The sequence below is a fragment of the Gopherus evgoodei genome, chromosome 5, assembly GCF_007399415.2.
Source record: "Gopherus evgoodei ecotype Sinaloan lineage chromosome 5, rGopEvg1_v1.p, whole genome shotgun sequence".
Taxonomy (NCBI): Eukaryota; Metazoa; Chordata; order Testudines; family Testudinidae; genus Gopherus; species Gopherus evgoodei.
In genome coordinates this window covers 14750967-14758526 of record NC_044326.1, presented here as the reverse complement: position 1 = coordinate 14758526, position 7560 = coordinate 14750967, and positions in this window count along the sequence as shown.

Genomic DNA, 7560 nt, shown 5'->3' with positions numbered 1-7560 from the left:
CCACTAAACCCCACTGAGGGTTTGGTGTCAGTGGCTTGTACAATCCCAGAGTGCTGAGGTGCTCTTGGACAGACTTGTCTGCAGTCCTTTGGGAAGTGCAGTCTGGCTTAACCAATGTACACTCAGTACCCGTGCAGAGGGCTCCCATCTCAGGGGCAGCCCTGGCCATTGGAAAAACAAAACAAGGGGAAAAAACCCCTTTGCACATTGCTGAAAATCCCCACATCAGGTCTCAACGTCACTCCCTCGAATACAGCTCAGCCACCCCACTGTTCAAACCTGAGCAGCACTGTGACCCCATGCACCAGGTCACAATGCCTCTCCCTCAGATTTGGCCAGGCTATCCCCTGTCATGAAAGTGGGGGGGTGGGCCAAACCTGAATGAGTGAAGCTTCAGTCTAGTGCCTGACCCCCCCATGCTTCTGCCATAACCACTGAACCATGAGATGGCTGGCCACGCACACACACACACCCCACAAGTCCAGCATGCCTCTCAGGGTGGCACAGCCTCCTCCCTCTGTTCTAGGGGGAAGGAAGAAGATGGCTATTGTCTTGTATATCACATGCTCTGTCTACTTTAAGGAAGGTGCCCCCACAATTTCCATAGGGCTCCAGAATTCTTCAATCTGGGCCTGCTGCCTGGTGGTCCACCACTGAACCCAGTTAGAGTGATTTCAGCTTTATTTATGGCTAGGTAAGAGTGGCCTCGCCAGAGGTCACTCAGCTCTGTGGCGACCCCTCTTTGCATTTCACCTTGTCAAGATGCCATCTCGGCATCACAAAGTCCTCTACATCTCTAATCATGAAGCCCTCCCAAAAGCCCAGGATCCTCAGGGGAGGGGAGCCAGTAGTACATGAGACCTGTCAGCTGACTCCTTTCCCTGCAGATGCATTCCTTGCCACCAGTTAGGTACCCTTTTACCCTCTTTTTCATCAGCTGCACCTTCCCGACCAGCCCTGAGTTTGCATCTAGTTATGGGGGGTTTTAAACCACTGCTCTGTGGCCATTCTTTCTCCTGTTCATCAACAGAGGGAGGCAGAGAGTTCCTTGCCCTCAATCTACAAGCCACAGTAGTAGCAATAATATTGTCTGCTGGAGGAGCGCGGAGGGACAGACACCCAGTTTCTTTCATTTAAAAGCATGCTGGGAGAGGCACAGACATGGCAGACTGTTGACTTCTAACACAAGAGCAACCTTTGCCAGCTAACACCATGCACTCTGCGTTGGTCCTGTTCTGTGGAGAGAGGATTCCAGGCTCTACTATTGTCAATATTTTCTTTAAATTTTTTACTGCAGAAGGGTGCCAGGATGACTGCACTACAGAATGCCATCTCCTGATCCTGGACATTCATTCAACATTGACTCAGGAAGGAAATGCTACTTACTGAATTCCCAGCACTAATTTTTCAACAACCTGACATCCTTGGAGGTCTCCTATCCAAATCTTAAACAGCCTACTTGCTACTTAGCTTGCAAGATCCAAAGAGACTAGAGTGCAAAGTGATGCTTCTTTACATTTTGCAATGCACTCTGCAAGTGAATCTGTTAGTGTATAGAAATAGATGCTCTCATATTTTAACGGATTATTTTAAACAGCCTTGGTAGTTCATTTCAACCCCCAGTCTTTCAATTTACACTGAGCACAGGTCTTCAGACACAGACTCTCATACCTGCTCTGGTAGATCAGATGGGTTTTGCTTTGTTTTGGTCATTATGCAGAGTTTAAGTAAAGGAGTTAGTTACAGACAAGGCATAAAAGGGAGAAGGAGGATACTGGGAAAGAAACTTTACCTCGCTGCACTTTGTAGAGCAGTGGTTTTTCTCCAAGCATCACCTATGGAGAACTCTGTCTAGGTGAAAAACCCTGAGTGCTTTCTCCGTTTTCTCTCTTTTGATTTCAAATCCCTGTTGATGTCATCAGCAGGTCCCCTCCCTGAGTAAGTTCTGAATCAGACCTGAGGAAGGACACTAGGATTTCACCTTGTTTTTTTGCTCCACAAAAACATTCCCTCAAAATTACTTGTGTCAAGACAGATGCTCCCTGAATCAGAAGTATGAAAGTTAACTGCCTGCAGTAACTCTTTCAGCCTATTCCAGCCTAACCAAATAGTTACACAGAACTCTGATATTATGGGTCAAAGCCTCAGTTATTTTCTTCATCAGCTGGGTAGATAAGAAACCAGGACTCGATCCTGCAAGCTCCTAAGCAATCTGGCCTAATCTAGCAAAGCATTTAAGGTAATGACTTATGCTAAATCTTAATGGCTTGAAGTCCCTGGATAAGAGGCGTTGCTAGATATGTACAAAATATTATATGGACAGCACGCTAGCTTGTGTGTCTGTGTATCACTGCCATCTGCTGGGCAGAATAGCTTGTTTCTGTCCAGATGCATATAATAAAATAATACATTTATATTGCTTCCTTTTCAAAGATCCCAATGTGTTTTACAAACTCCACAATGTGCAGCACAAACTGAGGTGGAGGGCAGCAGCCAAGGAAACAACCAGCAGGCACCAGCACAATGGTATCAGGGAAATCTTGCCCACAACCATATGGCCAAACTCTGCTTTCAGGGATTGTTAGCATCCATGCAGAGCAGACAGAACCCAGATGGATTTTATCTGGAAGACCCAGCACGTAAACTGCAGAGAACCCAGTTTATTATGCAAGGCTGGGACTCTGCTGGGATAGGAATTTGTGGGTCAATAACGTTTAGCTACTGCAAGCCGGATGCTTAGGCCAATAAACTCAGTCTGTCCTCCCAGCCTCCACCTCCACAGAGCTGTTCTTATTGCACTCTAGATAGAGGCTTGTGCATCAGGAATAGAGGGCTGCTAGTTCTATTCCATAGGCCTGTGGTGTCTGCGGACGCTCCCCCAACGCTGTTCTGCTGCACAATAAGTTTGTGTTTGGTCGTCACTAGGAACAATGGGTTAGACCATTAAATGTGTGGCACTGGGTGGAAATAACATGAATGATGGGTGGCAGAAATACTTCCTAGTGCCAAGAGAAAGGGGGTTGGTAATTATGGAGCCTATGGAGGCTCTTTGTTGTCCTCCTTCAGTTTGGCCCATGAGAATTTCTTTCTTTCCTTCCATTCTTTTCTAATCCTCTTCTGCTTGCTCACCTGGTTTGTTGGGAGACAGAGATCGGGAATGGTCTGTGGACCACACCAGAGAACTGCAGTAAGAGGGACTCTGTGGCCTGGTCACAGGGCTGGCGGTCAGGAACTCCTGAGTTCTAATCCCAGCTCTATCTGCGGTTTGGAGCAAGGCACTTAACCTCTCCGTGTCTCAATATCTCCAGCTCTAAAACATGGCTCCTAACACCTGCCCTGCTACAGAACATCTGTCTGAGAACCTGCCTCACCATTACATCGGTCCCCCACATCCCTGCTGCTGATTCTTAAAAGGGCATTAGCACAAAAGCACCACATATACCAGCATTTATGCCAGAGCTTCAGCTGGCTTCTGTGGAGCTATGCTGATTTATGCCCTCTGAGGATCTGTCCCACAATTCTTACATTTCTCGGGAGCAACCTTACTTATGGTGACTGGCTGGTATTTCAGTCTTAACCATTTCTTTACGCAGCCAGGAATCTTCCTAACTGCCCCATATCTGATAGCCTCTGGAATGTGTGCAATGGTCACTCTGCACTGACAGATAATAATATTGAATATATTAATGAGCAATGGACGAGCCAGTCTCTGTACACATGATGCATCTGACGAAGTGGGTATTCACCCACGAAAAATCATGCTCCAAAACGTCTGTTAGTCTATAAGGTGCCACAGGATTCTTTGCTGCTTTTACAGATCCAGACTAACACGGCTACCCCTCTGATACTCTCTGTACACATTTCATATTGTTAGCTACTGACCTGGTTAGCCCTGTAAATTAGGAATAAAGGAGCTGCCAGAGTGGATCAGATCTATGGTCCATCAAGTTTAGTATCCTGTCTCACCTGGCCACTACCAGCTGTCTCAGAGGAGGGTGCAAGAACCCTCTCCCTCCTCCCCCCATGAAGGTCTCATCCTAATCCTTAATGATTAGGGAAACATGAGGTTTTATCTCCTTTCCAAAACTTTTGTTAACTAACTATTATAAATCAGTATGTTCTTGTTATCCATAGAAATGGGTGATCTCCCTTTGACTCATGCTAAATTTTTGGCCTCAGTATCCCGTGGCAATGAGTTTCACAGTCTAATTACACACTGTGTGAAAAAGCAAACAAAATGTTAGGATGTATAAGGAATGAGATGGACAACAACCCAGAAAATATTATAATGCCATTATTTAAATCAATCGGACATCTATGATACCCTGAGCAATACTGGTCACCTCATTTCAAAAAGGAAATTACTGACATCAGGAATCATGGATCCATTTATACTGCTGTAGCTCAGACCAAAAAGTCTTTAAACGGTGATCATGGAAAACATCGTATTTGTTAAAGAAAAGAAACTCACAACATTTTACTCTTTCATCCCTATTGTTTGTTTTGGCAAGTCCCTTATTTTGGGTCCATCGTCTCATATTCTAAAGGCCACACATTTGGGTATCGAAAAGTCCAAGTCTGAAAGAAAAGAAACACTCACTCAGGGGATGCTAGCAACAGCAGCAAACAGAAGAAGGAAAAAGGTCTCCCACTGCCTATGGGAAAGAAATCCCATAAGCTGTCCAAGGAACTTTTATAGGATGGATCTCTATGCCAGGGGCCAGCAACCTGCGGCACGCAAGCTGATTTTCAGTGGCACTCTGCTGCCTGCCTGGGGTTCTGTCCACTGGCCCTGCTCAGCTCACTGCCGGCCTGGGGTTCCGGCCACCAGACCCCTGCCAGCCAGGGTACCGGCTGCCAGCCTCAAGGGCTCCGCCACCGGCCTGAGGTCCTGGCCTCCAGCTCAGGGCTCCGCTTCCAGCCTTGACCTGGCGCTCTGCAGTCACCTCCAACTGTGGCCCACTGGGGCAGTGAGAGGTGCAGCCAGAGACAAGAGGGGGTGCAGCTCAGCACTCTCACTTTAAAAATTGTTCCAACACCACTGGGATATTTTTGCTGTTCTGATTTGCTGCTTATACCATGCCACATGGAACAGCGATTCCTTTTTCTGCTGTGAGTTGAGGGGTACATTTGACAAAATGCCAGCTTCTAAGAAAGCAAAGTCAGATGTCCATTCATTTCAGCCTTCTTGGACAGACACATTTGGATTTATTCAAAAGAAGGACCATGGTGTTTGTGCTTTCTGTTGTGAAAGTGTTGTTTGTTGCACATCAAGTGGTCGACAACATTTTGAAACAAAGCACAAGAGAACCTTTCTTGACAAAGCAGACAAGACTCAATCAATCAAAAAGCCAAGTAGCAGGGTATAAGAAGCAGAGCAGTGTTTTTAAATGCTTAAGTGTAAGTAAAAATCAAGCTACAGAAGGAAGTTACAAGATTGCCACAGTGCACTGCAAAAAACGGATTGCCATTTATAGATGGGGAATATATAAAAAGTTTTTCTCAGCAGTTCGGAGGTTTTGTTCAATGATTTGCCAAAGAAAGATACGATTGTATCTAGAATTAAAGAACTGCCTGTCTCTTCCAGAACAGTTGAGAGACGCAGGGCCGGCCTTAGGATTTATGGTGCCCTAAGCGAGATTATTAAACTGGTGCCCCTGTGCCTGATCTGCTCTTAGCAACAGAAACATAAGCTTACAGTATTGGAAAACTTGCCACATTCACGTTATTAAAACCAGTTTAACTTAATTAAGAACACTGTAATGCTGATGGACTAGCACTAAAGAAGCAGCACTATAGAAAAAATTCTGATATGACAGAATAATGCAAATTTTTTTTAATTTATCAAAATTTTATTGGAAATTTTGTTTTTAATTAAAAGCAATCTTTCTGGCTTTTTTGGCTGCAAAATCAGTAATAATGTCATCGTATGACAAAGACAAAGTCGTGTCTTGTTTGATTGCAAGAATAGCAAGACCAGTTAAGCGTTCCTGACTCATTGTAGAGCGGAGATAGTTTTTAATGAGCTTTAGTTTTGAGAAACTCAGTTCTCCTGATGCTACTGTTAAAGGAATTGTCAGTAGAATACGAGTGGCAATGTACACATTAGGATATATGTCAACAAGTTTGCAGGTATGAATAAACTGTACAATGTCCATCACCGATTTTGCATGTGGCAACATTGATGACAGTGTACTCAATTCTTCGTACAGTTCAAGTCCATTTAAATCAAAACTATCACCGTGCTTCAGGAGGCTCTCTAGGTTCTTGCACTTTGTCATTAGTTGCTCGTTTTCCTATTTCATTGAATTTAGTTATGTCATACAAAAATCCAAACTGTTCATGGTGTACTTGCAAGGTATTGATGAAAGGTTTAACAGCACATACTGCTTTATCCATCACAATATTAAAAAATTCAACCTCAAATTTCTTTTCTGGATCCTCTATAGGCATGATCTGCTGTACAGATTCTTCACAAAGTAGTGTCCCTGGCCTTTTTAACTCATATTAACTATGTATTTACTTTATGAAAGTTGGAGAAAACATTGTGAAAACGTAAAACATTGGCTGCCCAACTTCTGGGCTGGCAAAAGTTATACTGACTCACAGGGAAAAAAAAAAGCAGGAGAATCTTAGTACAACATATAGTCACTCTATACCAGGGGTCGGGTCGGCAACCTTTCAGAAGTGGTGTGCCAAGTTCACTGTAATTTAAGGTTTCTCGTGCCAGTAATACATTTTAATGTTTGTAGAAGGTTTCTCTCTATGTCTATATTATATAAATAAACTATTGTTATTATCTGAGGTCTTGGCCACCGGTCCTGCTCAGGCCACTACCAGCTGAATAAATGAAACCCCAAACCGGCAGCGGGCTGGTGGCTGGAACCCTAGACAAGGACGCCAGGCCCTGCTCAGCCCGCTGCTGGTCTGGGGTTCTGACCACCAACTCCTGCCAGCCAGGATCCCAGCCGCCAACCCCCCCTCAGCCCACTACCAGCCTGGGATTCTGCTCACCCAGGCTGGCAGGAGGCAGAGTGGGGCTGGTGGCTGAGCTCCTGACTGGCAAGGGGCCAGCAGCCGGAACCCTGGAGTAGCAGTAGGCTGAGTGCTGCTGGCACCTCAGACTGGCAGCAGACTGAGCCACTCAACCCCCCATCGGCCCTGCTCAGCCCGCCACCAGCCCGCTCAGCCCTCTGCCAGCTGAGTGAATGGAACCCCAGGCTGACAGCAGGTTGAGTGGTTCAGCTGGCCTGCTCAGCCCACTGCCAGCCTGGGGTTCCTTGGGGGTCCCCAGGCCAGCAGCAGGTGCTGAGTGGGGCCGATGGCTGGTATCCCTGCTGGCAATAGGGCAGCAGCCGGAACGCCAGAGAGTGATGGACTGAGCCGCTCAGCCTGCTGCTGCATACCATCAAAAATCAGCTCACCTGCCACCTTTGACACATGCCGTAGGTTGCCGACCCCTGCTTTATACACTAGTAAGGAGATGAGCATATTACAGTTGTTGGAGGGCTCTTATCAGGAGTAACAGGCTATAGGAAAGTCAATCAACATTTTTTGTTT